The following is a 19861-nucleotide window of genomic DNA, read 5'->3' as shown; positions in this document are numbered from 1 at the left end:
AAAACTAGAGCATCCCCTCCCAAAATAATCAATAGTCTGGTGGTTAGGGCACTCACCTGTCATGTGGGAGATCCAATTTCAAATCCCTGCTGTGAATCACTCATGGTAGAGCTATTCCACCTCTTATAAAGATTTATTGGAGCAGAACTTTGAACTTGAGTCTTCTATATCTCAGCTGAGTGCCCTAACCAATGGACTCTTAGGGGAACAGGGAGTGGAAAAACACCCACCAGTTTAGACCAGAAATTTCATCCAGGATCTGAAAAACCTTTGCTGACAAGTAGTTCAGTCAAAACTGGAAGGTTCCTGAATAGTTCCAGTTTTAATGAATCTGCATTTTCCAATGAAAAAAATTGTCAAAAATGTCCTGACCAGTTTACTCTCCATACAGTCTGATCAGGCCATAGCTACGGAGTCCTGCAGACATTCCTGTCCTTCATCTTGACCACCTGAAAAGCTCCACATCACAATCAGCATTATGGGCTCAAACCTAATCTAGTTTTACCTATAACTTATCCAAGACACAAGACTATCATTGGTTACTGAACCTGGTGTAACCCTTCTGCCAGGTGGAGCCAACAGCAACCAGGGCTGGGTTCAATATCTAGGGGTTCCTTTCCATTGACAACACAGAACCGGCTTGAGCCCCCACCCAGTAAGCCTGGGAAATTTACACACCACTCCTGGACATCTCTGAAAGGAAATACTTCCCCACTTGCAAGCACAGAGTCAGAGTGTAGAAAAGAAACTTAATAAAAGGAGGGAAGTAACTGGATGTTAATCTGGGAAAACACTGCGAACAGGGTTCATGAACAAACCATGAGTAAAAGACCCACCCCCAAGTAAGTTTGGCAGTGTCCTTTTCCCCTCAGGTTCTTAAGTCCAGAAACCCAAAAGTCCCTTTCACGTGCCCAACGCTTCTCTGCACCCCACTCAGTTGCTGTCTTTGGTTAGTGCAGACCCAGAGTTCAGAGGTGCATCTGCAGAGTTCACCTCCCCCCCCCCCCCAGGTGGGGTAAAGAGGTACCTTACTCGCTCCACTGCTCAGGCACTTGCTTGCTGCCCCTCTCTGCCAGCCACCCTGCTGGCTGTTCACCAGCCACTCCTACCAGCCACCGCTCGTTGCTTCAGCTGGCAGCTTGCTCACTGCACCTCTCCACCAGCCGCCCTGTTGGTGGCTCATCACATCTCTGTGCCACAGCCCTGTTGGCTGCCTGCTCACTGCGCCTCTTCACCAGCTACCCTGCTGACTGCTCATCATGCCTCTCCACTGCACCAGCCACTCATTCACCATCTGACAGAGTCACCTTCTGCTGCCCCTCTGCACATCCATCTCTTAGTAATTTTCAGCTCTTTGCAGGCTGGGCAGAAACAGACCTACCACAACTGATTTAAGCTCTGACTGAGCATTTAACATAACAAAAAGGCTCCTAATGAAGCCTATTTAGCTCTATTCTTTTAACATTGAGGAAGAACAGGTTAAATCAGTTTGGGAGGACCCTTCAGGGTGTGCAATCTCCTCACTAGGGATATCTGTCCCCACCCCTCTTACTTTCCCAGCACTCTGACATTTGAGCCTGGCTTAATGAGGTTCTTTCAACGGAGGGTGGTCCCCTCATTTGGGACTGGTTAGCACAGTCTTGCTACAATAATTATATTGGTAACCATATTTCCTGCATTCCTACAATAATTATATTGGTAACCATATTTCACTACTCCTGAATTCAGTACTAAGGTGATTTGTACCCAACACCAGCCAAAGTTGATCACTTTGACACTGCTGTATCTGATGAATATGTAAACAGAGCAGGAGCAAACTGGATTTACATAAACACTCCAAAAGTCTCTTCCCCTCCCAGCTAGCTGTCAGGAAAGCATTCATTCAGACCAGGCCTGCACAACCTGCGGCCCGGGGACCGCATGCGGCCCACATGGGCTCACTGTGCGGCCCGCAGAGGTTGAGTAGGTGGGCTCACTGTGCGGCCCACAAGGGGGTGAGTAGGCAAGCGGTGGGTGAAGGGGGGGGGGGGCTGAGTAGGCGAGCCGGGGAGGGGGGCTGAGGAGGCAAGCGGTGAATTGGTGGCTGACCTGTTCTACCGATCTGGTCTGGCTCCCATCCCCTCTCCCAGGGCCAGCTTCAGGCACCAGCAAAACAAGCAGGTGCTTGGGGCGGCATATTTTTAGGGGCAGCATTCTGGCACCGGCCATCATAGGCGCCAACTCCGAGGCATGGGGAAAAAGTGCCCCTGCCGCCCCAGCTCGCCTCCGCTTGCTCCCCTGAGCGCGCCGCCGCCACTCCGCTTCTCCCCCTTCCCTCCCAGGCTTAGCTGCCTTCAGCCAAAAGCTCCCCTGTTGGCAGCCTAATTAGCTGATTGGGCCCACCTCGCCTAATTCAGCTCTTGCACAGCCAGTGTGGGGGTGTACACCCCATCACATAGCCTAATTTTTCTAGAAATTATACCTCTGGCATTTTTTTTTTTTTTTTTTTTTTTACAATTCCCCAATTCTGCTACCAGAACTGCAGTAGGATCAGGGCATTGTGAAGGTGAGCTTTAATTCATCTATGTGTATACATACCTCCACCCTCTACAGATCACCAACATCTGATGATCAGTCCCCCAGTCTATATTTCTCTCTCTCTCTGTGTCAGGATGAGAGTTACTGGGTGAAACATAGCAACCTCTTAACAGTGCATGATGACTCTTTACAACAGGGTAGGACAGAGCGAAAACTGCTGTACCCAACTGAGATTACAGGGGGAATTTTGGCCGTGAGACTATAACAAGCCCTATAAGAATTTCGTCCAAGTGCCAGGGCTAACACCCACTTTTGCAAAACGTGCCATTGGAGTTTATTTGCCACACTGGTAGTCAGCACTCAGCAACCTGGCTTTACATCGTACCCCAAAGATGTCTGACAGGATAAAGTCTGCAGTCAGCAAGAGATGTGAAATACATTATGTACAGTAAAATAAGCAGAGAAGGGGGCTTAGCTATTATTCCAGGGGCCTTTAAAATGTATTGCCTGTAATTTTAATCATATCATTAAATAAGCCTGTTAAAGGACAATCCCCTATGCCCACAGGAACCTGCTGAGAGAGCACTTGGTGGTGGGGGGAAGGGAGTGGATTGCGCTTTAACTGGGTGCTATTTAACATAGTTGTAAAATATCTCAACGGCATTGCTTGGAGCTCTGTTCCACTGGGGTTCCTGACACCACAGCCTGCAGGAAGCTTGGAGTAGGGCTGGTTTGAGTTAGTAGATCCACAACTAAACAGCTCCATCAGAAGGTTCCCCCCAATTATAGGAGGGCCATAATGCTGGGCAATCTTAAGGATGCAGTAGCTCAGCTAGAGCTCCACAGCCTGGGGAAGCAGAGGTGGGTCCTGTCCTCTGCCGACTCTCCAAGACAAACTTCCTCCCTGTGCTAAGTGACTGGGCAGGGAGTTGGGCGGGGAAGACTTGCCCTTAAAGGAATGGAAAATAATAGGTGTTGTATGAAATTGAAACAAGATTAGAGTCACTCCATATGAAGTGTTGGGAAATATAACTGAGCTCTAGGTACATGAGTGTCAATAAAAGCTCTCATAGGGGTCATGTGAATAACAATTCTTACTGCATACTGCTAAGCCAGAAAGGGCAGTTTACTGCTACCACACACTGGAAACCAGATGAACTAGGTGCTGGTTGCGCATTAAAGTGCATTGTCTTAGAAGAATAGACTTTGTGGAATCTGCAAATTGGCACAAGGACAAAAATATATTCAGACTCCAAATTCATATACTCTAAGCAGGTGAGGTGGCCTGTTTTATATCCCACATTTAAAAACAAAATATCAAAGACCTTGTTTGCCATCTCGATGAGTTCTGTTTGCGCAGGTGGGGCTGGCACACTCGCACTGTTTTGGAAAGGAACTGGCATCTTCGTGAATAGATCTTTTAGGAGTTGCAGATGGCACTGCTCCAGTATAATGTTTTTCAAGCCATAACATGAAAACCCCCAAGACAAAACATGCATACAGTATAAGTTTAATATCAATAGCTCAGCTTGGGTTGGTTCCAGCATACATCCTTCCAGGAATGGAAACCAGTCCGACTGGGCACCCTGACTAAACTAGGTCACTACACCTTTGAGATGAAAGTGAAAGCACAGACATGAAGAACCAAGGTGGGGTGAGGAGACATGGGTCATTATTTTCCATTTAGTAATAAAACACCCTGCAGATGATGACATCACCACCCTTGGGGGATGAATCTGCAGTTGCACCATTCCATTCACCATGGGGAGTATGAAGGCAACAGGGTTAGAAGCTTTACTAACCCCAAATGCAGCACATCCTCTGCCAGTATCTTCAAGGCTGTTTAAATTAGTTATCTGTGCTGCAGGGCAGTCAACAAAGCCTTGTATTGTAACAGAGCTCTGAAATCTCCACTGTAGGAGGGCAGCTCATTTAAGCATCTATAATGATTAAGTTTCATATGCCAACCACTGCTGGCAAAAAAGCGGGGTCATTCTGATTTGACTGTTGCTGTCTGTGCCATAGTTCAGTCTTTGTGGCTGAAGATTGCAGCGGGTATACTATAGAAACTCAGCCGGCTCTGAGACTCCTGCAATACTCTAGGCACAATAGGATGAATTAAGGATGGAGTGACAGTCCCAAATGAATCTTCTTGCTTTTGGCTTTTCAAGTGAGACGCTAAACCCTATGTTTTCAAGGAAGTATCTGGGATTAAAGTCACAGGCTGTTACAAGAATAAATCCCATCACTGAAAGTGGAGGGGTTACTTTTATTTTAAACTTTAAAAAACAAAATCTGCTTTCTCCAGTTTCTCCGGTCTCTTCAGTGCATTCTCAAGCTATCTAACCCAGTAATTGAAGCACCCACAATAGGATTTTTACTGGTGACTCAAACAATTCAATAAAAATTTTAAAGCTCACCAAAGCTGCGTTAGTGCTGCTGCTTTGACACAAAGGGATACAGATGCTTCTCTTAGGCCAGCTCATCTGACCCCTATCAAGCTTGCAGGCATTTCCCCAAAAATGGGAACACACATAGGGGGTCAGGTTTTTACCTCCATACCACTGTTTCCTCACTCCTGCCCAATAAAATCCCCTCCTTGGGGGTCAAGGATCTGCAGCACAAATGGAGTCAATGGGAGGAGTGCTGGAGTGACATGCTCTGTCCTTCTACCACACCCTACAGAAAACCAGACAGGGGAACTTTGGGGTTGGGGGTGGAGCTACAGCCCATTCCATAAGCAGGCAAACATTCTCTGCTCAGGATTGATCTTGACCCAACCTCATCCCCATTTCTGTAGGCCCTTGTGCCTATTCAGAGTTGGGGAAAAAATGTTTCTTTATAAAACTCGGAAGAAGGGTAGATTTTGAGAGGACAATGCAGGCTGGTTTACCGTCAGCAACATGCTGTGGATGCTATCTTTCCACAGGTAGACAGTAGAGTTAGGCTGGAAAGAACACAAGGAAATTCTGAGCTCCAATGAACTGTAATTAAAGGCATTAATTTTTTTTCTATGTACACAGAGCTGTACCAAGCAAATACAATACTGCCAAATCCACTTGCATCATGAGAGCATGCTGAAAGGCTGCTGCCAACTCACCAATTTTCCCTTATTCAAAATGGGCACCTATTTTGAATCTTCTATTATGGTCAGTGGGGCTGAAGCCAGCAAGATAGCCGCCATTTCCCCACAGTCTTGCTGCATGTGACAGTCACGTCGTCCTTAATAAAGTGGGCTGCCGTGTCCCGTTGTTTTCAAGGAGATTGAAGCCACGGCCACGGACAAAGTGGCTGCCACTCTATGGCTCAGGGGCTTGATAGGACACAGGGACTGTGAGGAGAAGAAGAGACACTTGCGGAGAGTGAAGGGGAGCAGAAGGCAGATTTACGGGTTAAAGGGGAATAGAGGGCAAGAGGGAGGCTGAAGGGGGTGCAGAGGATGTGATGGGGTGGGAGATAGAGGGGATAGAATGGCAGCTTCCACAGCCTAGGAGTAGTGGTGGGGAAACCTCCAAGCAACCAGGGGAAGGCAGTTTGACCATATTGCAACACCTGACTTGACCATAAATCCTGGGATTTTGGAGCCTGCAGCAGGAGCTGTCGTGATGACGTGAGAAGCTGCTCCAATTCTGCGATTTTTGGGGCTGGACAGAGCTCTGTGCAAAAGTTTGGGACTAAGATCACAGATGCCCCTTGTCACTGAGCCCTGCTTTTTATGTATGGCCCTATAGCAGTGAGAGGGTCCCAGGGCAAGAGGAGGCAACGGAGTGGGGAGAAAGTTGCTCCAGAGCCCAGACCCAGGGCAACACTTCTGTGCTGCAGAACTTCTCCTCTACATGGATCTGGGCAGAGGAGAAAATATGGGTTGCAGCAAGGGAGGAGGGGAGGAGAGGACAGGAGATGATGCGGCCAGGTCTGGGGAGGGGGTGAATTCCACCAAGGCGCGTGTGTGCCCGTGGGATGTAAGGGAGAATACCAGGGGTAGTAAGGTGGTGGTGGGGTAGTCAAGACAGTAATAAGAGAACTGCCAGCCATTTCCAAACCTGGGGGTGAGGAAAGGATAAGTGGGAGATGCATGCTTGTAAGGTTAACTTTTGAAGCTGAAATTATCACACACATTTACAAAGGAGTAGAGGGAGTTAACAAGGTAAGAGACTAAAAACATGGTTTGATGTTTTTAAACACTCATGATTTGTGGTGTTAATCTCGGGATTTTTGACATCTTACCGGGATCCATCTCATGTGTTTGGTCTCTCGAGGTCAGCAATAATGCAAATAGGAAGAAGGAGTTGCTGCCTACAGAGCATAGTGCCAGATTTTTAGCAATATTGAAACCAGTGGGAGTTAGGAGCTTGAGTATCTTTAAATATCTGGCACTTGCCCTGACTCATGCAAATAAGATGAATGAGACCTGTTGCTGTATGGGGACACTGCCAGAGAAGGTTCTGTGTGGGGAAGATTTTCAGGAGGGGAGTTGAAGGCGGATGGAGAGACAGCTTGGCACACAGGCAGGGGTGGCTCTAGGCACCAGCAAAGCAAGCACATGCTTGGAGCAGCCCATTTGCAGGGGCGGCAGGGATCCAGCATGGGAGCTGACAACCAAGAGGGGGCCCTGGGAGCTGTAGTTCCTTGGTTAGCTCCCTGCCTATAGAGCCAGCCCTGGAGCAGGGAAAGAACTACATTTCCCAGCATTCCCTTGGCCACTACCAACAGGAAAGAGGGGGAGGGAGTGAGGAAGCTGAGACCTCATGCTGTAGCCTGCTGTGAATGGAGAGCTGCGCTGTGAGTAGGGATTCCATATTTTAACATTCAAAAAATAGGACACTCCACGGGGAGGGAGAGTAGCCCCACCCTGCCCCCATCCACTCCCTCCGACTGCCCCCCACAGAAACCCCAACCCATCCAACCCCCCTGCTCCCTGTCCCCTGATCACCCCCTCCCGGGACCCCTGCCCCAACTGCCCTCCAGGACCCCACCCCCTATCTAAGCCCCACTGGTCCTTGTCCCCAACTTCCCCCTTCCTGAGACCCCCCCCAACTTCCCCTCTAGGACCCCACCCCCTACCTGTCCCCCGACAAACCCCTGGGACTCCCATGCCTATCCAATTGCTGCCTGTCCCCTAATTGCCCCCCCCAAACCCCTGACCCATCCAATCCCCCCTGCTCCCTGTCCCTTGACTGCCCCCCCCCCGGAACCCTCTACCCCTTCTCAAACCCCACAGCCCCCTTACCGTGCCACTCAGACCAGCGTGTCTGGCTTCGTGCAGTGCCAGACACGCTGCTGCATACATGCTGCCGTGCTCCCCTGCGGAGCCACAGCCCCCAGCACCTGCCTTCCAGATTTGAACACCTCAAAATTCAGGAGTGCTCAAGCTCAGTTTGGGCAGCTGTTACTTCATTTCTCCCAAATCAAATATACTGATCCACTGTAACTTGCTGTAGAAAAAGTAGGATAAAATTGAGCAAGAAATGCTTCCCAGTGGTTATTAGGACTGGAATTGCTATTTTCAACAGCCATTGCCTTTTGTTTGTTTGTTTGTTTAAAAGGAAGACAGTGATATTGCATTGGCAAATTCCCCATAGAAAGAAAGAGTGGAACAAAAGAATAATAAAGGCACCTCAACTTTTCCTCATTTATGTAGGACAGTCTTATAATATGCATCCAGATATCCTCCAATCACACAAGCTGAAAATTGTTCCACTTTACTGCAGTTCTGTAACCATATAGGAACCAATCCTGTCTGTGTTCTGTGCACATCTAAAATTCCTGCTGAATGACTTGCCGTGGGAGCGAGTTACCAGTGACCCAAGGCTGCGGCGGAAGGAGGGTGCAGGTGGGGGGGGTGAGCCCAGGGCTGGGCGGCAGGAGGTGTGTGTGTGGGGGGGTAGGGGGAACCCAGAGCTGGGGCGGCAGGGTGTGTGTGTGTGTGTGTGTATGAGAGCCCAGGGCTGGGGAGGCAGGGGGGTGCGGGTCAGGGGGTGAGAGCCCAGGGCTGGGGCGGCAGGGGGGTGCGGCGAGGAGCCCAGGGCTGGGACGGGGGGCAGCCAAAATTTTTTTTGCTTGGGGCGGCAAAAAACCTAGAGCTGGCCCTGCACACAGGAAACCAAAGGTTGGTCCAAGGCTAGAGGGGTAGGTTGAAAGAAGGAGAAATCAGATATAAAATATATGAGAGACAATATGTGACTTCTAGGAGTACACTTTGTTAAAAGAGCAAAAGTCTCTTGAGCTACCAATGTGGATCATAGAGTGTATAGATGTATGATGATGTGAATAAAATAAATCAGGCAATAGCTTGGCAATCTAAGTGAAAAGCCTGGCATCAAGAAATATAGTTCAATGGTGCAATAATTATATAGGAGAGTATCTTGTCCTCTTGGCAAAGGAAATGCCAGAACGTTTCCCCATATTTCTGCATTAGTTAATTCTGGTGAAAGAAATGGCCACAAACTAGATAAGGATGACACATCACTCTAGATAAAGCCTGCTGTGATGGCTGATCAAAATTGACTCTTTGGCACATTTTGGAATATGCAGGATTCCACAATCATGTATGAATCTTGCTGGGCAACACGTGAGAAGCTTTAGGAACATTCCCTTAGGAACAGTTCATCATGCTGAAATTCTGGAAACTATATTTGTGCCCACAGGAGTAAAGTCAATTTAGTATTCAGCTGTAAGGGGAGATAGAAAGTATGTCCATAGACCAAACTGAAGTGTAGTTAACATCAAACCAAAGCACTGTAGTAATCTTGAGTATAAAACCAGTGATTTCACAGCAGCTGGAGGTGAACGACATATTCCCATTATACAGCTTTACAAAAAAAAATCACTTTAGTATTTTACAAGCAATTCAATGATGAGCTATAAACAAGCAGGACAGAGTCTAACAAGCAATCTAGTGGGAAATGTTGGTGATTTAATATTACATTAAGCTGATTTGGATAGTTAAGAATCAGAGGGTGCACTTGCACCACAATAAACATGCAATAAAATAAACAAACAAGCAAATAAAAACATCTAATCTTTTCAGTGGCTTGACAAGTGGAGGTAAACAGGGAGAAGATTTCATGTATACACTGATGAGGTTATATAAATGCAACCAGATGTCTTATGCTTCATAATACCCTGTGAACCTGTGAGACATTCGCAGAAAGTGCTTTGAGGATATCATTTTGAAATTCTGCCTTCTGCTTCCTTTTCACTAATATTCTGTTTCCCTTTACAATGGGCAGATTTGCTGGAAGCAGATGTTCAACTTGGCGCAATTCAATTCTCTTTATTTTAACAGGATAAGGAGATGAAAATAAGTTATGAACTTAGGGTTCTTACAGCAGTAGTTTCTTGTTTGAGTAGTGCTTGCACCAAACAGAATTATTATAAGATTAAAAATGTGAAACCCGCTCTCCCAACACCATGCATGTATTTACAGTTTAGTTGTATGCTGTATTTTTAAAAGCTTTAGAATCTAGGATTTCGTGATACAGTGTTGATGGCAGAATTTAGCTACCATGGTGACTTTTTTTATTCTTCCTAAGATTAATATGACCCTGGCTGTAGAGGGCTGGATCATTTAAGGTTTGTTCCTGAGGAATATTGATAAAATTTTGTCATCCATTCCAAAAACAGATAAAAAATCCTCTTAGGGGACTTTAACACAAGAGATGGCCGAGATTCTAATGTGTGGAATTGGGAAGGAAGGAGTGGGCAAGACCAATTCCAATGGCATCCTCCTCCTCAGCAAATGTGCAGAGCGCGACCTTGTGATCACAAACACAATCTTCAGACAAAGCAACAAGTGCAAAACAACTTGGCAACACTCCTGCTCAAAACAGGGGCACCTCTTAGATGATGTCATTGTAAGAACACAGGATCTCAGAGATGTCCAAATCACCCGTGTCATGAGAGGAGCTGATGATTGCAGGACTAACCACCACCTGGTGCGGTCAGTCATGTCCATCAGGATTGCACTGAAACATAGAACACCATCCAAAATACACAGAGGACAATACAACATTCAAAGACTTCAATCCTCAGTGCACCAAGAGAACTTCCAAACACTCCTCAGTGAAAAACTGACCATATGCACACCTGGAAATGACAACACAAGTGTTGAAGAAGACTGGGAAGCCCTAAAATAGACCATCCATGAGACTTGTGAGGAATCCATTGGCCTTGCTACCCGCCACCATCAGGACTGGTTTGACAACAACATTGAGATTACAGCCAGATTGGACCAGAAGAGAAAAGCTTTCTGCGACTGGCAAAACCAACCACTATCCAGTGAGAAGCAGAGCTCTTTCCATCAACTCAAAGCTGAAGTTCAAAGGAGGATCCGAGAAATCAAAAACAAATGGTGGGAGGACAAAGCAAAAGAAATCCAAATATTTGTTGACAGACATGATGTGCAGAGCTTTTCTTTTGTGAGACAAAGACCCTGTACAGTCCAAGCTCATTTGGCCTCACACCGCTGAGATTTGAACATGGTAGTGCCCTTCTTAAAGATAATGAATCCACCAAAGAGCGCTGGAAGGAACACTACCAATAGCTTCTAAATTGAGAATCAACTGTGATTGATGACACCGTCGACTCCATCCATCAGCATCTAATCTGGGAAACTCTTGCCAACCCACTGACACCTGAGGAGTCTGCAAAGCAATTAAACAAATGAAGGACAATAAAGCACTGGGTCCTGATGTCATACCAGTTGAAGTACTGAAAGTGTGGGGAGAAACACTGACTTCATTTGCTGTTCCTCAAAATCTGGCTTACTGAAGAAATCCCTGCTGACTTACGTAATGCTACCATTGTCACTTTTCAAAAAGGGAGATGGGGCCGACCATGGCAACTATTGAGGCATTGTCCTCCTCTCCATTGCTGGGAATATTCTTGCTAGAATCTTACCAAATCGCCTGCTTCCTCTTGCAGAGGAAGTACTTCCAGAGTCCAAGTCCACCTCAACTGCTAGCAGAGCACCTCACCCTCCCTGACTGAACTAACCTCATTATCTCCATACTGATTTATACCTGCCTCTGGAGATTTCCATTACTTGCATCTGAAGAAGTGAGGTTCTTACCCACGAAAGCTTATGCTCCCAATACTTCTGTTAGTCTTAAAGGTGCCACAGGACCCTCTGTTGCTTTTTACAGAGTCCAAGTGTGGCTTCAGACCATCACAAGGCACAACCAAAGTGATTTTCACAGCCAGGCAGATCCAGAAAAAATGTCAGGAACAACACCAGGATCTGTATATAGCCTTAATCGATCTGACCAAAGCCTTCGAATCTGTCAACCATGTGGCTCTGTGGAAAATCATGTCAAAGTTTGGCTGCCCAAGCAAATTTATCACCATTGTAAGACTCCTTCATGACCAGATGACTGCCTCTATCCTGTGCAGTGATTCTACCTCTGAGCCCTTTGTCATCTGAACTGGCTGTGTACTAGTACCCACCCTTTTCTCCATTTTCTTAGCTGCTATTAAAACAGTAACCCAAGACAGTCTACCACAGGGCATTGGCATCCAATATTGGACTGACGGCAAACTCTTCAATCTTTCTCGTCTCCGTGCCAGAACTAAAGTAATATCGGCAACAATAACTGAACTCCAGTATGCAGATGATTGTGCTGTAGTTGCACACTCAAAGGAGGATCTACAAACAGCCCTTAATTGCTTCTCTGAAACTTACAAAAGCCTAGGGCTAATGCTGAACATCAGCCAAACAAAAGTTCTCCACCGACCAATCCCTGGTCAATCATCAGACCCAGCAAGGAAAAGCTACATTGACAAAGAAGAACTGGAAAATGTAGAGTACTTTGCTATCTTGGCAGCCATCTCTCACAGAGGGCAGACAGAGACATCAAGATTCAGCACAGAATCCACTGCACCAGCTTTGCCTTTGGCAAATTCAACAATCACAACATCAGAACACATGCTAGCCTCTTAGTTTATAAAGCGGTTGTAATCCCAACTGTCCTCTACAGCTGTGAGACTTGGGTGACCTATAGAAAACACCTGAAAAACCTAGAACACCAGTACCAGCATTTTCTTCAAAAGATCCTCAACATAAAGTGGGAGGATCGTCGCACTAATGTCAATGTCCTCACAGAGGCCAACATCGTCAGTGTTGAGACCCGGATTATCCAGCACTAGCTGAGGTGGAGCGGGCACTGTGTGCGCATGCTGATGTATGCTTACCAAAATAACTGCTGTTCGCCCAACTCACCAAAGGAGAAAGGAAATGGGGAGGCCAAAAGAAACACTTTAAAGACACCCTCAAGATAAACATCAAGAGATGTGTCATTGACACCACACACTGGGAGACAGCAGCCCAGGATAGGGACAACTGGCGAAGACTTTTCAGAGAGGGAACATCCAACTTTGAGGAAAATCACCTTGCCATGGTCAAAGAAAAATGCCAGAAAAGAAAGGAAAGACAATTGTCATGCAGCAATCATGGCCCAACCCTGTCTTCCAACACCACCTGCAATGTCTGCCAACGAACCTGTGACTCAAGGATCAGACTCCTCAGTCACCAAAGGACCCATGAAAAATAAAACCTGTGAAAGAGATCATCCTCGACCTCGAGGAATTGCTGATGATGAGTTCAATGTATAGCATATAAGCTGCTTGGATCAATTGCAGATGAACTAGTTGCAGCTAAAATTGGCATTAATCTGATTGTTTATTAATCTTATTACTCAGACCTGAACACGTGGGATGTGAAACTCCTATTAATCTGTTCCCAGCACCCCCAGACTTCAAATGGTGTCTTTTATTTAAGTTCCCAGTTAAAAATACAGCTAGTTAATGTCTGTCAATAAACAAGGGATGGCCTCTGTCCTGAATTGCTCATGTGGCAGCTCAGACTCAAGGAACTGCTAACTGGATTTGGTTCTGCTTATGTTTATATCTGTAGGTCCATTTCCACCTCTTTTTGGAATGACTGGCAGAGCCTACTATTGGCTAACAAGAGGGGTCCTACCCAAACCCAAATATCTATTTTACTCCAAGGCATCTCTCTGACAGTAGGCCAGTACCAGATGCTTTGGAGGAAGGTGGAATAAATTAATTAGTGGAGAATTGTGGAATAATCCATCCATAGGGTATGCTTCTTTCTACCCCTGTGAGCTGGTTCTTATCTTAAGTCTTGAAGAATGAGGTGGTTCGTGTGTGGCTTTTTTCAAATATGCAATGTAAATGATGTGCTGATTAGCCATATAAAAGTGTCCACTTATTTTGAATCCTGCCAAACTCCTAGACTCCAATATAGCTTGTGGCAATAAGTTCCACAAGTTAATTGTGCATTTTGTGTTTGAAAAGGAGGGCAGAAATACTCTTATCACTTTTAAATTTGTTGCCTTTCAATTTCACTGGCCATCCCCTTGTTCTTGTATTAAGAGAAAGGGTAAACAGGCGTACCTGACTAACCTTTTGCACACCATACATTATTTTTTATACTTCTATCATATAAAGGAAACTGTCCTGATTTGTTTTCATTCTCTCCTAACACAAAAGTCTTTATCCTATGCCTCTGATTCAATTTTTGTCTCCAGTCTCTGAGCACCTTTTTCAGAAGAGGTGATCAGGAATGATTACTGCCGTCCAGTTGAAGGTGTCCCATTGATTTCTGTCCTGGCATTATATCTTCAGTCGTAGTTTTCATCCTACTTGTTGAGCTAGCTAACAGGTGAATGGTTCTTACTAGCTCTGTACACCGATGATGCCCAGGTCTGTTTCCTGAGTAGTTAATTACTTTAAGACCCAGCTACCCATGGGAGTAGTCCAAACTATTCCTTCTAATAGGCAGCAGGAGCTAAGGGAAGGGTCTTTTCTCAGTTTCCTCCACCTCAGTTTTGGATGGCGTGGTGTTTGTATCTCTGTGGAATCAGTTGCAGAGTCTCTACCCTCCAGTGCCATCAACGTCCTGCTCCTAACAGCAACCACTTTGGCCACAGCTATCCCAAAACCCAAATTAAATGGAGATTCCCTCTGTGGAGGTTGCTCAGTGGGAAAGAATTGCCATGGATCAGGTGGAGGAAACATGTCCATCCACTGGCCCTGCCCCTGCTCAGCACAGCACGACTCAGTAGAAAGTGACCATTCTTCATCTGAAGAGCATGTGTCCATGGGAAATGGAAAAGCTGTGTCTGCTGGAGCTTATGGCCTTTGTGAATGATGACTAATGACCAATGAAAGAACAGGATGCACAGCCCTCAAGTTAATGAAGAAGTGATTTATTCCTGTCTGGAACCTAAGGAGACCTATCCTTGGGGAAAGAGCCAAGCAGTGCACATATACTATAGTGATGTGAACCCAATACACACTCCATTTGTTTTTAAAAAAACATCCATACATGCCCTTTGAAACTGTCCTCCTGAAAAACTTCCTCTTGATAGCAACCCATGCTCCGTTGGGCCTGACAGACAAGGGGGAAAGAGACTTATTTTATCAGTTCTTTTTGAGGAAGGTTTAACCTGCCTTGGAACCTTTCATCTCCCCTCCAAGTCTTTATGATCTTCCTGTAGCGCCTCCTTTTTAAAACACTCCTGTTGGAGTGAGAGTCCTTCTTTTACTGAGACATCTATACCTAGCAATATGTACTAGAGATAGTGCTGGGGCCAGACCACTGGACAAATCTAGCTGCTCTCTGGAGACCTAGTAAAAAGAAAAGTAGCCTATATACACATGGAGTGTCATTGAAATCTATCTCCCATGTTCATCCAACTGTAGTGAAAACTGGCTAAATGATTATTTTTTTCTTGGCAATCACCATAGGGCGGAATTTAACTCAAGAGACTTAAGACCTAAAGGAAAAGAGGCAGCAGAGGGTTAAGTAAATACTGTGATAGATGAGAATGTTTGCCTTCATTTTGGACACTTTGGCAGCAGCAGCATGGGTGCAACTGAGATTTAAGCACTATATTGAGTTAACCTCCCCTCCTGAGAAGAAGGCAATGAAGCAGGAGCAAAGATAGGCAGAGAGCAGAAATCCAACAGGATGAACAATAGAGCTGAGATTGAACAGAATGAAGAACAATATAGAGAGCCCAGGAAGAAAAGAATGAGGTGAGGGAGAGAAAATAATGGAAAACTATATATATTTGTATGGATACGGATGGGAGAAGCATACGTGAAAATCCCTCTCCAAAAATTATAAGGACCTTTTAAAAAAGGGAAACGAAATTAAATGCTCTATAGATTTGCAATAAGAGTTAGGCACTAGAGCTGGCTATAATATTTCAGCCAAAACTTTTTTCACCAAAAATGCAGATTTGGATCAACTGAAACATTTGTGAATTCATGTTCACTGAATTGTTTCAGTTGGAAAACAAAAACACCAGAATTCTGACAATTGAAACTTTTCACTTTGACATTTTCTAAAGGAAACAGTTTGATTTCTTGTTTTGAAAGTACTTTGTTTCAAACTGTACTTAAATTTTATTTTAGTTTTTTAAAAAGCTCAAAAATGAGAAAACACTGTTTGACCCTAAATGATTTTTTTTTAACTTTTCAGTTCGCTGAATTTTTTTTAATCAACATTGTTTCAGGTTGACCTGAAACAAGGTGGGGTTTTGTTATATATATTTGTTATATATAATATGGCTAAAAATCTGTTTTTCCACATAACTCCTTTGCCCACCCAACTCCTCTAGGCCTCTTTGAAGTCCCAGTCAAGGGGCTTGACCTCCTTCACGGTGGGTTCTTATATCTGTAACACTGTACACTTAACACTAGGCTTTAGCTAGAAAAAAACTCTTTTGTTCTTCTTTCACTCACTTAAAAGACAACTAACTACAACTCCAGTTTCACATACAAGAAGAAAGGCTTCCAATCTCAGACTTGTTTTGTGAACCCATAAAATAACTTATGAGATTCTCATTACCCCAGGCATCCATCACAAAGATTGCCCAACCCTAGGCATAATGCCCTTTCTGAAAACACAGACCTTGGACCATAGAGCGCAGCTTGCTTGCAAAGCACAGAGATGCATTTTCATTGAGCAACTTTAAGTGAGGAGCAGTTTGGCTTAAATTTTTTTAAAAAGCCATTGTGTACACTCTTCACCTTCTTTAATAGAAAACCAAATTAAAATGGGACGGGGAGTAAGCACAAAAGAAATTAGAGCACACAGTCCAGCAAGAAAATAAAACACTCAATGTTGAAAATAAAATCCTTCAGGACACAGTTTTCCCTTCAGCACAGCTGAAGAAATTTCCTGGCAAGTCATTTTCTTCTTCCCTAGAGTATTTCCTGAGAAATTGTCCTTGATTTCCTTGGACTCTTGACGTTTGAATGGTTGTTTCTATAAATTAAAGGTATCTCAAAGGAAAAGTGGCTTCCTCTTCTGATATTTCAAGCATTCTGTGTATTGATGAGTGTCTTATGCTCTTCCGTTGTGTTCGCAGAATGGGTTCTCTCTTGATACTTTTGCTTGTGAATATCAGTAGTCAGATTCTAACTTCACACAGGGTAAATCCAGAGTAGTTGTGCCTTAGCCACCAGACAAATCTTTCTCTCATCCTCCAGAATTCCCATTACATCACACACCCACAGCACCACTAGACATGGCAGTTGTGTTCTTGGGAACTTCAAGGGCTCAGATGTCTTAATGAACAGGGCTCCCCTCTGATTTTTATTTTGGGATGATAAAACTTTGATTACAGCAGCAGAGACTGGCCACAGTAATCATGGCTCCTACCCAAAGCTCTGCTCAGACTTGGATGGGAGGATTCACTGTGTCTTGCCAAGAAGCAGACAACTGGGAAGCTTTAATTTTGGGCCAAGAAACCTCTTTTCTCCCATCTTGGCTGGACGCTTTTCTACAATGTGTTAATCTTTGGCTGCTTCCAATCACAAAACAATTTCCTCTGCAGTCCATTACTTAGGGTATAAGGTCAGGGATAAGCTCTGGGTATCTCTGTTGCATCCTTTGCTAAACAGAAAGATTAGCCTGATGTTCATAATTCTACTCTAACTCTTGTTTGAGTTCACCTTAGTACTGTTACTGTCTCTCACTTTCTGTGTCTGCCTGCCTGCCTACCTTCCTTCTCAAAAGTTTGTCTCTCACCAACAGAAGTTGGTCCAATAAAAGATATCATCTCACCCACCTTGTCTCTAATATTCTGGAACCAACAGCACTACAACAACACATCCTTCCCAATTACAATAGTCTGTTACTAGCCCTTGCTATCCTGCCCTCACTTGCAACCCAAATAAGTTCTTGCCTGGAAGTTAAGCAGAAGAGGTGCTTAAATGGCCTCTTAACTACTTTATCATCCTACTTTAATTCTCCCAGTGGGAAAAACCTGCAAGTGTATATAGGAAATGTTCTGCCTGAATGGGAGTCAAGCGTTTTTGTTTTTAACTCATGAGTGCCTCCGCTTAGCATCCCTGAAACAGAGCTATGAACCAAACAGGCATGTGGGCTCCACCAGCTCCATTTGCTATTCCACCCAGAGGCCGACAAGTTAAACATTACAATACAATGCTCTGGATGCACCTGCAGTGCAGTGTTTATCCTTAATTTCTGAAAAATCAGTGTGATCAAAAATATTTTGTAAATTACATGCCAGTTGTCAGCTATTTTAGTGTTATCAAAAATTTGAAAATGTGTGCTTATAAACAGAAATAACACTCATTGTTGCCTTACGTTCATATTTAACATTAACATACTGCATGTAGATAAGTTGTAGTGACTCTGACATGCTGTAGATTCTGCTTTGTTGACGCTTTAGACCTATTCAGAGGAATTGCCTCCAGCCAACAGCAGCTGTACTATATTTGCCGCCATATACATCCATAGGTCAGCTAATCCAGTTCCCTGCACTGAGACAGGACTAAGTAGTATGGGGTTTGAGGATTCCTTAAAAAGTGTCTCCCGCTGCTCACCCCCCTCAGAATGGAAGCTGAGACCCTTTCCTATGTTTGCTGATACTAGTGATGGTTTCCCAGTCAGAGCCATCTCCTAAGAGTATTCTTGCTTTCTGCTGTAGTTATAACTCATTTATTTAACTCTGCAAATTTGATCACCAGTTATTGTCATGAGAAAGTATTTGGCACATTTCAGTTGATTGTCTGGGCCAATTACATGTCCCCCTGCTATGCCAATTAGATTCACAGAGAAACCCTAAACCTCATGAGAAATAGTTCCTGTCCTATTAAGAAAATACTCTTGAACTCTGTCCCCTCTACATCAATTCTGTAGTCTTGGCATTCAGAGGAGATCACAGTAGCCATACCTGCATATTCAAGTTAGAGAGGGAAGCTTGCCCTACATACTCTTATATTTGAAGTTTGATATTCCCTATTCAACAGCAAAAGGGTTCCCTAATTTGCTCCTGCAGAGGTGGCAATGATTTGCCTAAGCCACGATGAAAATGGAGTATGTGAAAAGGGCATTGCTTGGAAGCATTGTTTGCCTTGTTCCTGTGGCTGCATGGCTGGCTGCTATTTAGGTAGGAATGAAACATATTTCACATTCTTATTTTGCTCTAGGGTTGGGGGTGGATGGCAGCATCAAGGAGAACTGGAACAAATACTTTCCCATTATATATCTATCACTGCTGCCAGTGCCCGGGTTGTTTTGCATTTAAATTTTCTATTCTGTAAAAAAGGGGCTATTATAACTTACTTGCATATCTGTGGCTGTGGACATAATACGTAGATGACATTAGAAAGTCAACATTTGACAACACAGTTACCACTGAGATTTCCTGTTTGGAGTACAAGTAGTCAGCTACCACTGGATAGTAACTTGGCACATGCTGAGTCTTTAATTCCTAATCTGTTTTCAGATAGTAACTATGGTAAATATTATTTCCACTTTACAAGCAGGAAAACAGAGTTTCAGAGAAGTTAATGAACTTGTCTGTGAACATTGTGTTCTAGTGAATTATGCACAGGACTAGAAGCTGGACATAAGTTCTGACTGTGGTTCTGACACTAATTTATGTGATCTTGGTGAGAGTACAACGTTCTGAGATCCATTTTCCCAGTCAAACAATGACCTGTGGTCACTTCTCTGAAGTTGGTTACTTTTTCCACAGGTGGTGTCACCACTGTAGCTTTCTTTGTATTTAAAGAAAGGCCATAATGTAACTGAGACACTAAAGTGGCTCAAGAGCTTTACATTCAATTTAAGATGGAACCAAAGTTGAGAGAATTGAGATGACTGACTGCTAGCTGAAGCCGCTGTGATCAACCAGTCATGCAGGTGGGAAGGACCTTGTGCTTTGGCAGAACCACTATCACTATTACTAGTACCTTGTATCAACTTTTGGTGATATACAGTGAGAAAGAGCAATGTGCAGTGTTGGTGTAGTAGGGGGCTAGTTATTGATAGGTGAGT

This window comes from Chrysemys picta, chromosome 9 (assembly GCF_011386835.1).
Source record: "Chrysemys picta bellii isolate R12L10 chromosome 9, ASM1138683v2, whole genome shotgun sequence".
Taxonomy (NCBI): domain Eukaryota; kingdom Metazoa; phylum Chordata; order Testudines; family Emydidae; genus Chrysemys; species Chrysemys picta.
Note: the sequence above shows the minus strand (reverse complement) of the source record.